This window comes from Botryllus schlosseri, chromosome 8, assembly GCF_051294905.1.
Source record: "Botryllus schlosseri isolate E-star chromosome 8, Bs_hap1, whole genome shotgun sequence".
NCBI classification, from domain to species: domain Eukaryota; kingdom Metazoa; phylum Chordata; class Ascidiacea; order Stolidobranchia; family Styelidae; genus Botryllus; species Botryllus schlosseri.
In genome coordinates, this window is record NC_137243.1 from 24,584,635 (window position 1) to 24,598,528 (window position 13,894).

At 40.6% G+C, this 13,894-nt stretch overlaps 1 long non-coding RNA gene across 1 annotated transcript; it reads left to right on the forward strand.

Annotated features, from left to right (window-relative positions):
* The first annotated feature begins 568 nt into the window (after positions 1–568).
* Positions 569–2,142, forward strand: LOC145445233 (uncharacterized). Its single transcript, XR_013916932.1, has 2 exons — positions 569–1,026; positions 1,238–2,142. It is a non-coding gene; the product is annotated as an uncharacterized LOC145445233 (long non-coding RNA).
* The last annotated feature ends 11,752 nt before the right edge of the window (positions 2,143–13,894 follow it).

Consider the following 13,894-nt stretch of genomic DNA (forward strand, 5'->3'; position numbering starts at 1 on the left):
TTGCACCACTTGCACGCAACTGTGATTGATTGCAGGGTTCCCCTCAATATCCAGTTTCGCTCCACCCCTATGAGCATTGTCATAAATATGTTTAACTGCTACTTTCTAGAATAGTGCCGACTACATGGAACTTTGATCAATATGTGTCTATTCAACCAGCATTGTATTGATATTCCGTTCACTGCACGCGCACCGAATTTCAGCATACTGGATAAAGATCCAGAAGTTTCGGAAAGAAAAATGACATGACTTTGCATGAAGTTGTTAGTGAATTGCTATAGATGTGAAGCAATGTTCCCTCTAATTTTTGACGAGTCTGTGCGTACACTCAAGAACTCACGCAACCCTCGGAAAACAGTGCGTAACGACTAAAAAAGGGTCATGACTTGAGATTTTCTGTGTGCATAAACCGTGTCAGCACTGCGCATTTGCACATGTATGCAGCTTAAAGGGGCCATTGATGTGAAGTGATATATGCCAATAATATTCAAAGTGCAGTACATGCTAACGCTTCAGTAATCCAAATGTTTTCAGATGTATGTCAATTCAACATTGATTTTCACAGATTTGCTACCCAGTCATAGTATCGACATAGCAGCATAATCAGTCCATGTAAAAATTATTATATAGCTGTGCAATGTGCCACCAGAGTGAGCTGCAGGCTGTCAAACAAATGATAGCACCATTCTTTTGGAACACAGAGAAAATCAAACGAGCAGTGATGTGCCAAGCCATCAAATAGGTATTTATCTATCTATCCGTATATGTGAGTGTGAATGCGCATACCAATATCCAGTTCCTTTTATATTAAGGTTTTTCTGAAAGCACTTTGCTCGAGCTTTATCCAGTTCCTCGCACCATGCTACCAACACTGGGCTGTAAGTATGTCATTTCCATTCATATTTATACCATGCTTGATAAGTTGTTTTGTGATAGATGCTGACCCATCTGATGTGCCAACTTATGAAGTAGCAGTTGGGAGCTGCATCTGCTAGTTGTTTGGGCAACATTTCCAACCAGATCAAGGTAAGTTTGCATTCATTACTAGGCCATCAATTGTCTGTTTGTTATCTCATTATTATTGCTATTAATTATTATCTCATTATTATTGCTATTAACATTCGTATAGTTTGCTGATGCTATGTATTACAATAGACTATTGAGTTTTGTATGGATAGCAACAGTATAAAATTTAAAAAATTCGTTCGAAATTTATCAGTTATATCTCTACCAACAGCTCACCGAAGTCCAGGCCCGAAGTCAACTATGAAGCAGCGAAGATTTGAAAATCAGTGATAAAGCAGAAGAGAATGAAACAAGTTGAGCATGGTCTCAACGTTAATAATTATAGAAGATGCTGAACAACATTAATTTGACGCTAGCCGAATCTAGAGTCAAAACATGTCTTTTGTACATTTGATTCAATTTTGTTCAGCCGTTCATGTTCGCCTGCTCCAGTTTTGTAAGCCCCTTGCAATAACTTCGCTATCTTGTGTCCAAAGTTATGAACTTGAACTTACTTAAAGCCATAATGCACATTTTACCTCATTTTAACGTGTCACAAGAAATAAAGTACGAGTATGTTTTGGAATGTAATCAAATGTATTGCAAAAATCTCTAGATCATGCGTTGTCGTGCAGATTTCGCTGTAGGAGTCGATACTGTGGGAGTGCGGTCAACGCTTCCAGTTGCAGTATGTCATCAAATTCAGCTCCATCTGCCTTGTCAGTATTGCTATGATTGTAAAGGCAGAAGCAGGCTATTGTCATATCGATATTCTGAGGTTCTTCCTTGAATATAGCCAATGCGCGAGATATTTTCTTCAACACAAAGCACTGCGCTCTGCCAGAGGGTAACGATATGCATGAAAACAATAGTGACCTTTTTCGGTCAAAGTTCTTGGGCATAATAGTGGCGTGAGTAATAAGTCCTCAGTGGATATTCAGCATCTCCAAGAGCATAATCTTCATCAATTAATATGCCAAAATGCTGGGCAGTTGTGTCTTCAAAAATCGGTATCACAGCCGCACTATTTCTTCGAATACTTTGCGATAACGTGCTGATCATTTGCCAGATAATTCCTCGGGGTTCCGTTCTGATCATCCGTCCGTAAATTTCAACAACTCAAGCAATTCCGTATTCCTTCACTACATCGCTACCATACTATACGACATCAGCAAGCAACTCAAAACAATAACAACTGGCCTCGGTTCCGTGTTGAACTCGCTACAGCGACGAAGTAGACAGTAATTACTCGCAACTAACGGACTTGGCCGAGCGCGGCGCCAAATTGACATTTGAAACCGAATTAAGACCGCCGACGTCTGGCGTCTTGAGCAAGTCAATCACTGGCCTTAAGCCAGGTCTAAATTAAGACAACTTTTTGAAACCCACCCTAAATGTCGGCAAAAAATCTTTACACGTTACCGAGATTTAGGGTCGAGTTGTTTTTACACCCTTAACAGGCGGTATGGGTACAATTGTACCCATGCACATTGTGTATCTAAATAATGACAGTATACATAACACAAAGACAATTTTTTGAATGTTGAATGAAACAGAGTACAGAAATGATTTATTTGACACAGAAATATGAAAGAAAACTTAGTCGAGATGGGTTTAGTCAGTGTCACAAGTAATACACTTTGTTTTTGTTATGGGCTGTTCGTCGCACACAGGCTGAACGCAAGCCACGCAGCCTTTCCTGGTTTTACGTCGTTTTCGTTTCTGATCTCTGCAGACATAGCAACTGCCAACAATCGGTGTAGCTCCTCGATTTCCATGGGGTTCTTTGGGGTAAGCTTCTGCCCCTTCTGGCGGTGTCGCAATGGGCCGTCCTAGAACCATTTCCACTGCAGCTCGAAAGAAGCGGTTTCTCATCATCATGCGGTTGGTAGAGCGAGCTTCCACGGAAGGTAGAGCGAGCTTCCACGGAAGGCATACATAGCTTTTTCGCAATATCTTTCAGGAGCTTTCTCCGTTGGTCCTTTTTCTTAAACACTGGCTTGTGTTCCCTGTAGATCAGGGGTTCTCAACCTGGGGGCGCGAGAAATTGACATAGTAAGTATAAATTGTACGTGTCTAAACATGTGTTTCACATCCATTATGAGAAGACGATTAATGAAGATGAAACTTATTCCATATTCAAGAAAGCTTGCAAAATACAAACTCTAGCAACCGCGCTCAACGGATTATAGGCTGATTTCAACTTCATTTGAGCAAATTTTTGAAATTCTTTGAAGATATAGAGAGCAATTCCCACGTGTAAGTCATTCATTGCTTCATAGCTTTGATAGTAGCCAAAAGCTTGTCGCGCTGGGAAGCTCTTGTTAGTAGCTTGCGAACTGCACTGCCTAAGACAAAGCTACTGCACTGCCTAAGACAGACTTAGATGCAATATAGGTTGCCCGTTTTCGCCCTCGATTAAGCTACCCTAAATCAACACAATTTAATTCAATTCCAAAACTGATCAAATTTAGCATGGCAGGACAGAACGACGCCATGCTCCCCATGTGGTCACTACCAGCATACACCTATATCTCACACTAATAACATATCGATCACCGCATATTCATGTTATTATCTTCAAACTTACTGACTTATCATACCTGACTCCAAAATTTGTTAACATTTTGTGGATAAGTCGCTAGATCACAAATATTACAAATAATGAAACTTTTTACATAATAAACATAAGTTATTTGTTCTCATCTACAACTATCTGAAGATTAATCGGGATTACTGTTACAATGTTACACGTTCTGTACTTTTGAACATTCCGCTAGACAAGCGAATGGATGATATTATGAACGGTATTACATGGTTTACATTCATCAAGCGCATGATCATATATCGTTGTCTATTGCACGATGATGTCACAATGAAATTGTCGGATCAGGTGCCACATTGTCTGCACCTGGGTCGCCGAGGTTTCGACTAGAGGTCGACCGATTATCGACATGGCCGATTATCGAGGCCGATATTTAGAGCTTTCCCGATTATCGATATCGGCCTTCAAAGGCCGATATTTTATATTTAAAAAATTTCGGAAATTCAATGCTCCGTGTTCTCAATCGCAAAGGGCGATATATGACAGTAGTGTAATTAGTCGCTCGTGATTCGTAAAATACCGGAAACAAGAATGTTGTATTTCGGAAGTCAGAAACAGTGCATTTTGAGCTAGCTAGCAGTCGAAAATCGACCTACGGAGCTTCGAAAAAGCGTCATTGTGCGCTTCATGGACGCGTATTGTGTATTTCGCCGAACTAATTATATTGTATAACGTGCATATGGTTGATTTTCCGCGATCGGTTTTGAAAACAGGTGTTTTTAATGCGTAGTGACCTACATTCCGCGGGACAAATGACTATAGTATCCTGTCCACTATAGTGGTTGTATCGTGAATTGTTTCCCGTGGAACAGGTTGGTCTAAAAGCAATCGTGAGCGTACACAATACGTACCAAATACAATCGCTCAGCGCAAAACTGACTCACTGTGTTAAGTATATCACGAATCACATATGTATACATTTAATGTGTTTATTAGCCACCTGTAATCAAGCTCTTTACAAAAACACGAACAATTTTATCATTCTCATATTTTTTATCACCAAAATAATTCAGATACTGTTCAGTTGAAAAACCTTGAGCTCTTTTAATCAAATATGAAATACAATGATCAGCGCACATATCAGATTTTTTACTTTGAAGCTGTTGCCTGGTAACGGTGAAGTCCTCTGGACCTAGAAACTCGACTATCTGAGGTTTTAGGGGTGGGAAACCAAGTGAATCATGAAAATGAGTGGAGTTATCGCTATATACACACACCCAGTGAGAACCTGGTAACGTTGATTCGTCGTAATTGATGACAACAGCAAATTTCTGTTTATTTGGCTTTTTCGGTAGCTGATCCACAGCGTAAGTCCCTATGAATAGATTTTTCGTGTCAGGATGATTGAAGAGAATATTATTAATCTCATCCGTGTTCATATTTCCACGACCTGTCTTTTCTGGTTCAGTTGTAAGAGGTGTTGGTACTCTTTTAAGCACAGCAATGTCACAGACGTTGGTAGGGGCTTGGAGGTTGTCAAAACCAGGTGTACGGTTCCGGTTTTGTGTAGTTGGTAACACCCTAAGCTATTGTCTGGGATCAAATCAAACACGAATAGAGTTTAACCATTCATATAGTCGGTAGGCGATATATTTAAAGGTGCCTCACCTTCCCACCTCCCTGTCTCAGAAAAGAGCATCATATAACCTTCTAAACCCCCTGATTTTTCGAAATCGAAATGAAATTCTCTGCCTCGTAATTGATTGCCACAAACAGCCAATGACATATTCTGAATGTCATAATGTTTAAAGTTGAATGGATTTTTGTTTCTAGCCCCGTTAAACGCTGTGGTTTCAACCAAACCAATTACAATTTTTTTCGGCAAAGTCCCGCTAACTAACTCACGATCAAGCTTCGTCAGTCCCCCTGCGAATGTATGAGTTGACATTTGAAGACGAGACCACGGATATTTAGCATTCGATTTCTGTAATATCGACTTGTGAGCTAAGCTGACACTCTCTGCAATTTTCATTTGTTTGACATATAGTTCCATATCCGTGATTACAATTTTCACGTCTTCGGTGGTTCCAATAAGGCAGAATTTGTCGTCGTTACATGTGAATCGTAATTTCAAATCGACATTATCCAGCATACATCTTGATTGCTCGAAAAGTCCCATTCGAATTTCACCAATCAACTCCAATGCTTTACTACTTTTCGTAAGACCTTTTCGCGTTACGTACCCTGTGTTTTCGGCGCCTATAGTATCCATAAATTTTGCGGTGTCTTTGTGGAAGCCCTGGCCACGAATAAAACTGTTAGATCCAGCGGGTGCGTCATTCAACAGTCGATAGATATACGCTTTGTATGCGTGGCAATTGTCTAAATTGGTGATTACTTCATTTCCGATAGTTACATCAATTTGTTTGAAAAGAGAATCTAATATATTGTTGACAAATGCTACTTCCGCGGTGTCTGCTAAATCTGTTCCATCGTGTTTAGTAAGCTTTAGGCATAATCGTAAGAATGAGTTTTGGAGGTCGATGTATCTGTCTGTTTTAGGTAATGAAATTTCCATTACATTTCCCAGACTGTGTGGTTTAACGATGACATATTGTGAATTCTCTATCGAGGTTTGGGTATGAGGAACACTAAATATATTTAATCCGTTATTATGACATTCGTGGGAATCTTCATGCATCATCATGTTAATCGAAGATGTCCTTCTCTTTGCGGCGTCGCTTCTTAGAAATGTTTGATTTAGTATTTTTCTTTCTTTTTATACCATTGTTGGGTTTCAAAATTCGATCAATAACGCGAGTCCCAGCTTGCTTACTTCTTTTGAGGGCACTGGACTTGATGGAGTGTCCATTCAAAAGATCTCTGGCTATCTCACCCCCGGTACGTAACAATTGTCCGCCAGCGTATTTCACAACAGGGGTCACGAAACGACCAAGAGTTTTAAACAAGCTACCAATACCAGACCCTGTTTGGTGGCCACCAGCGAAATATCCAAATCCATTCCCTGTTTGATTATAATGGTTGTATACCGAGTGATGGTCGCAGGTGTACGCAACTTTCATAATTGCTTTCTAATGTTAAATGTGACTTGCAATGATTGGTTGTCTATATTTATAGGGTCACCAAATTCATTTCTCAATGAAATACAAACGGAGTGTATTACATCTTGCGATATCGGAAAATTATATGGATTCGTCGATATCCAATTTTGTGACATGGTGTTATTTTGTAACGGGATGACACGGAGTAAATTAGCAAATGTGTCCCCGACCAATCGTGGATTGATAATATTACAATAGACAAACAAATATCGTCCTGGTATAGGTTTGGTCAATGTCATATTCATCTCCATAAGCGCTATCTCACGGTATCTCGTAGAGATTTCGTTAACAGTGGACAGCCAGTGTTGGAAACCTATACCATTCCTAGAATTGGTCAGTGTTAAAATCATCGTAAATGAAGTGTCAACGTAGTGTGTATACCCTGGATCAACTGACCAAATTGGTCTCTAATGGAGATTTTTATATTCTGGATGTGATTTGTTGATACTGGAAAATATATCGGTTTCTCATAAATGATCTCTTCGTGGTAACGTGGAGTGGTTTTGATTTGAATAACGCGAAGCAGTTGACTCATATAATCACCCACGTGACGATGCTTGACTGAGTCACAATAAACAAAAAGATATCTTATCTCAGTGGGCACCGGTTTACACCTGATTAATGTGGAATTACATAACCGTGATGTTAGGTCGCGTGTGACATTGAAATATTTTTCTAGAATACTGCCGGGGTGGATTGTAATATGTATCGGGGTTAGAATTCGGAATAGTTCTCCACTGATTTTCTCTATGTTATAAACAGTATTATACGGAAATCTTTCAGATAAAATCCTATGCATCAACTGTTTCGGGGTAGCATAATTTCCAATGGGAGTAAGGTATGTATCTAGTAATTGTTGTGAATTACGATACTCCCAAATTTTTTCATCACGTTCAATTATAATTTGATTGTTTGATTGTTTAACTCAACATTAAAGCTTATGTCCATAAGTGAGATTTCATTGCAAATGATGGTCTTGGTAAGGTCGACTGAGAATTCCGCGTGATCTCCAGAAATTGTGACGTATGTCATATCGAGTCCACAGCTTTTCGGCGGAATAAAAGACTGACAATGACAGGTCCTTTTTGAAATTTAATTGGATTACCAAATTTATCATGTAAATATATTCTTATTCGGCGAAATTTGTTTTTCGCCAACTGAAAATAGTATGGTTTATGAAAGACACTAGTTTGATTCTGATTTGGTTCACTTGTCACTGTGATGACTCGTAAGAGTGGTTGTAACTGATTACCATGGGGTCGTGGTTGAATCAAATCAGAATAGACATAAATTTGATCGATGCGATCTAATTTCACAGCAGAGGAAAATATGAATTCTATCGGCATAGTGGAATGCGGGGCATATACGCGCTTAAAAGCTAATTTACTCAACACGGGGCCAATAGGTGACAATCCGTAAGTCTCTATTGATTTCTCGGTGTTAAGGTCTTTCGGTCTTGTAACCATACTCCCGATGTTATTATTTGTCGATATACTTCGCGTGTGTCTAACTCTGTGCGATGGTAAATATCGAAAAGCGATTCTAAACTCGTCATATCCTTGAATGATGAATATTTCACCCATGTAGTATTTTTCAAAAGATTCTAGCATTTCCGCGACATTGTGATAAGATCCTTCTGGAATATAATATTGCTTGACGCCTGAATTTTCATCACCAAATCTGAACCCCATAGTATTTCTTGCCACTTCAATCCGGGGTTGAAAATTATTTTCAAAACTTATTTCAGAAAGACCGACAAGGTGTTGTGGCATTTCTTGTTCACTGTAGAGTTCTGTTTCAAAATTTGATGGTGTATTTTCAAAAATTGACATACTAGCATTGGATGGTAAGGTTAACAGCATTTTATTGTATTTTCATCGCACACGATGAGGAGACGGCTGTGGGAGTAAATATCCTAGACAGCTCGATAACAGCGTTAAATATATTTCGCGATAGGGTTTCACAGAAATTTGATATAACGAAAAAATGATTATTCCGACTAGCATAAAAATTTGTACGACAAATATACACACTGATTTTTTATTTCAAGTTTGAATTCAGTAACGGGACTTGACGTGGACTGGGAATCCATATTTACAATATAAAAACATTACTCAGGGCGTTATATAGTAATCCGAAACCCACGAATTAAATTTTTCGGGGTATTCAGACCATTTAACCAGGTACTCAGTTTTTCCGGCCTTCTTACGTGTAGACAGAATCTTTTCGACGTTGAAAATGTCATTATCAATAATTACAGGTTGAATTTCCTCGCGTTGAAAACGACCGGATATAATTTCGTTTGCATAATCTTTCAGTTGATAACTAACCGGGTCCCCGGAAAAACATTTCGAAATGAAAAATATTTCTTCGCTCCAACCAGCCAATGCTGATTTTACGAATCGTTGTCGTGTTTTTGAAATCCGCACAGTGGTACCAACGGATAGTGTTGGTTGCTTTGGTGTGATATCACCGTATAATCGATGAAAGACATCTTCTTGATTTGAAAAGTTAACATCAACTGGTGCGCGGCCTAAACTGGTATGGTAAGTTGAGTTAAATCCTAGGCATATTTCCGATAAAACATTGGCGTAATTTAACGTTTTATTATGTGTAAAGTACCGGAATAGTAGTCTGCTTCACACTTCTGATGGCACGCTCGGCTATAGACGCCTTCAATTCGCTATGTGTGAAAAAGTGTTTTACGCCGTTCTGTTTTAAAAAAACTCTGGAAGGAGCGGTTTGTAAACTCAGTTCCCTGATCGCTCTGAATGATGTGGGGTTTAATTTGGGTAAAGATTTCTTTGAAACAACGAATAACACCCTTTGCAGATTTATCTCGAAGCGGGAAAAGATATAGAAATTTACTGAATATGTCCACAATCAATAAGATGTATTTGAAACCATCATTTTCCGTTGCTAGGTTTTCCATGTGCATGAGGTCAGCTTGATATTGGACACCTAAACCCGATGTAATTACTTTTGGACGTTGAAACTTTTCTCGCACAGGGAAGTGTCTGGTATAGGCCTCGCGTCGCCTAAGAAAGTCCTTTACCGCAGCTCTATTGCGCCCCCTGCCGAATACATACGCACCACGATAGCTACCGGGTCGATCCGGAGCGAAATATTCAGTAAACGCTCCATTTGAATCGCGACGGTGTCTTGATAGACCGACCCCTTTTCGTTGTGACATGGGGCGAAGGGATTTTAGTTCTGGGTCTAGCAGGTGACTGGTTCGGTACGGGGATCTTTGAAGATTCAGGTTTGATTTTTATCATATGTCGTAACGCCTCCAATTCAGCATTAGAAAACAGGTTAGGTTGAACTGGTAGGCCTACATCAATTTTCATTGGTTGATTCAAAACATCGTGTTTGTTCTGGAACCGATTCAACGCGTCGATATATAACGCCAATTTTTTATCCCGTGGAATATCCATTTGTAATATTTCATATATATGTTTATCGATGTCTGAATTCAGTTTTTGAATGTCGACATGGTTCAGTGGATTCGGCGTGACGTAAATTTTCTTTAAATGTGTCATTTCTTGAATAAATTTCCGAGTAATCCTGTAACTACTGGTAGTATACTTGATATTAGAGACATAAACATGCCACCATGTTGAGTAACAAGAGTCTTTTTACGGCGCAATGAAACGTCTTTACTGGTAAGCTTCCTCAAGATGTTCCTATGGCAACACAAGCGTTTTCTCTGGGACGCTGATAGCGGTATATTTCCGTGTAATAAATTTCTCGCACACTCACAAATACAACGTATTAGACCTTCACTAGCCCCAGATAAAATCTCCTTGCGTATCGCGGGTTTAGCTTGATGCAAGAATGCTAGTGTTGGCAAATGGTCTCTTGTTCTGCGCGGAATCGGAGTCATTTTGAAACCAGAACAGCGTACACTCCGGTATTTATACCGGTTGAGTGTAAATAGTCAATGTTCCGCCTGGAAATATATTGGTCATGACCCGTCTATCATCGGGGCACTCTTGCGTGAGATCCAGGAACAAATACGAATGAGGTCTTTTGACAGCGTCTCTACAACATTCTGTTAGAAACTTAGACTTTGGGTACATCTGACGCCCCAAGACGGATATTTGGTTCTGATCTCTGGGATTTTTAAACAGGCAGACATACATAGCTGATAGACTGAGGTCGCGAGCCCCTTTGCCCTGATGATGGAAATTCTGGGTGCAGAAAGATATTGATTTGGCCCTATGGTGACTTATACGTATAAAGTATTCTACCAATTTTTCTGTCTGAGTCATAAAATCATCAACTATTATCAATACGTCCTCATTACTTGATTTAAGATCTTCCAAAATCTCCAATCCGTTGTAAAATTCAACCCCTGGCATGGTCTCAAAAATACTCTGATAATTATTATAACAGTACACGATTCTAGAAATATTAGGTTTGATCATTGAGGCTGCATTCTTGATCAGTCTAGTTATGAAAGTAGTTTTACCACTACGAGATGGTCCGGATAGGATGAATGAGAAAGGATGCTTCAATTCCATGTTGGTGTTTATTCAAACGCGAAAACGAATGTATTTATATATATATCACGAGTCTGCGGACTGGGAAAACCCACTGTTGTATTCATCCTCAAGTGGGATGTATAGCCCCAGTAAAGTTCGATTCAGTAGTTTGCCGCGTGTGACAAAGTCCTCATCACTGCCTTGTAATTTCGTCAGGGGTAGCTGCAAGGTCACGAAGGCTTTTTGAAGGTCGTCGAGCAGTTGTCCCCAGTCTAGATATGAAATGATATTAGAGTTGTGTCGGAAAGTTATTTGTGAAAATGTCTAGCATGAGAACACAAGATCCTACATGCTATCTCACCTTGGGAGCATTGTTCTAAATCAGTGGTTCCCAACCTTTTTCGGCTCATCGCCCCCTTTTGAAGCTCCACACCGATCATCGCCCCCCAAATATTGGGAAACTAAAACCAGCACTTAATCAGCCCCTCAAACATTGGTCTTTGGCCCCAACGGGTGATAAACCAAACCGCAGACCCCCCTCAGCCAGTGGGCCTTTTGTCGCTACATATCAGCTATACCCTATTTCATGTACTGTTTGGTGAGTCACCGGATTTCATCTAATCGCGCGGAGCGCGATAAATTTATGTAACTCAAGTTTGAATCGGTCAATATGGTCGGTAATTGCATATATATCGCTATCAATTTTTTATCCTCTTTCTGCTCGAGTAATCAGATTTACCGGTAGAACTGAGTGTGGTGTATTAGAACAGGTAGGACCCCTAAATAATAATTAAACATCTTCAGTCGGAATCGTTGTTATATTGACATCCTTACATGATGCTATTTCGTGACCTCCTCTATTATGTCAGAAGAAATGGAAATCGTCGAAACGTACCAAACTAAAAGACGTACATGATTTCAAATTGGTATTTCTTAACTGGCAAATAATTTTTTCCTTGCGGGATGGCATTTGTCCTGTAGGGTTAAGGTCGCCAGGACAGGAACATTCGACGCCAGCCATTGAGGTGCCTATGAACAATTAAACATATATGTATATCGAAGTTTCCTGTCAGCACAAAAGCATTCCTTTTCGGCCAAGGCCTTCTCGCTGCTGATCGTTCTGGCACACTTCTCGGAGTTGCATGTTATATGGCCTCTAACTTCATATGTATCGGTGCGTCGTGGCGCAGTAATGATCGACGCCGAAGTCTCCCACTTCCGTAAATCATGCATATTTTTGTTGGGTGACGGGTACCACAAAATCAAGACATATGATATTATTAAATCGCGCGCAGCGCGAAAAATTTCTGAAAAAGTTGCATGAATTTCTAAAAGATTACTCTGTAATTATTGTTAATTCGCGAAATAATTTTGGGCCCCCCTCTAGTTCGGGCCCCCACCCCCAATTGGGGAGTTTGGGATGCGGTGGCTACGGTGTCGACTCCAATATAGCCGTTCTAACGCGCCATCGCCCCCTTCGTCCGTTTTCGCCCCCCTATCGCCCCCTTCGTTATTTTCGCCCCCCTAGACTGCCAAATCGCCCCCTGGGGGGCGATATCGCCCACGTTGGGAACCACTGTTCTAAATCATCGCGTTGGCTTGAAATGCATTGATTGTAGAATTCATTCGACATATCCTGTCTCAAATACATGTCGACGACTTGAATGCGATCGTGATAACGGCGCAGTGTCTTGTCGTGTAGTTGATCCAGGTTGGAATGTTGCAGTATAGATTTCAAGTAGTTAGTAGCCATCTGTAAAACAAAACACAAATACATTAACCATCCGAGTACAAAACTGGTCTTTAACCCGATCAGATATTACATTTGAACACCTAAAATTGATAAGCATTATCACTAAACAGCAAAATATCACAAATTGGGATCGGCACAGTTATAGTTATCGGGGAAGCCATCATTTCTCAATTCAGAAGGTTGTGTTCCAGCATCACTGCTTTCCGAATCTGAATGAGATCGTTTTCGAGAGTTGGCGGCACGATGCTGGTCGAGAAAGAGCTGCAATGAACGTCCACGCAAGTAGTTATGTAGATCGGTCGCATGACGCAATGGGTTCTTATGGGTGCGGTGGCACGGTGCCGAGAAAACTCGTGGTGGCACGGTGACCCTTATGTCTTATGGCTGCGGCGGCACGGTGCCATTGTGTCTTATGGCGGGGGTCGCATGGTTACCTTTTCAGGTATAGGCTGCGGCGGCACGGTGTCGTGAAAACTCGTGGTGGCATGGTTACCTTTTCGGGTATAGGCTGCGGCAGCACGGTGCCGTGAAAACTCGTGGCGGTATGGTTACCTTTTTAGGTATAGGCGCGGTGACATGGTGACCTTTCCGATAGAGATGATTTGACTAACGTTGTGGTTATAGACCGCGGGGTCTTTTCGCGCTGTGCCTATTGATTCCTACGTAACCTGAATAGTACTTTCAGATCGGATTATTCGCACCTTGTATACCGCTGTTTCGCACCTACAGAATAGTCTGCTGTTCACAGTCGTGACTTCACCGCGATAGCACAATATTCGCAGGTAATATTTCCGCAGTAAGTTTGTCACAGAGCCGTCGCACAATATCCGCGTTCACAAACTAACACTCCAAAAAGGTGTGAAATATTGGTAAAATCCCGCGATCGCTCACAAGATAATACCTAAGACATAACCATCGCTTGCGACTCGCTGTTACATACATGCCGATCGTTGACAATGTAATATTTTGGTAATTGGTTTGC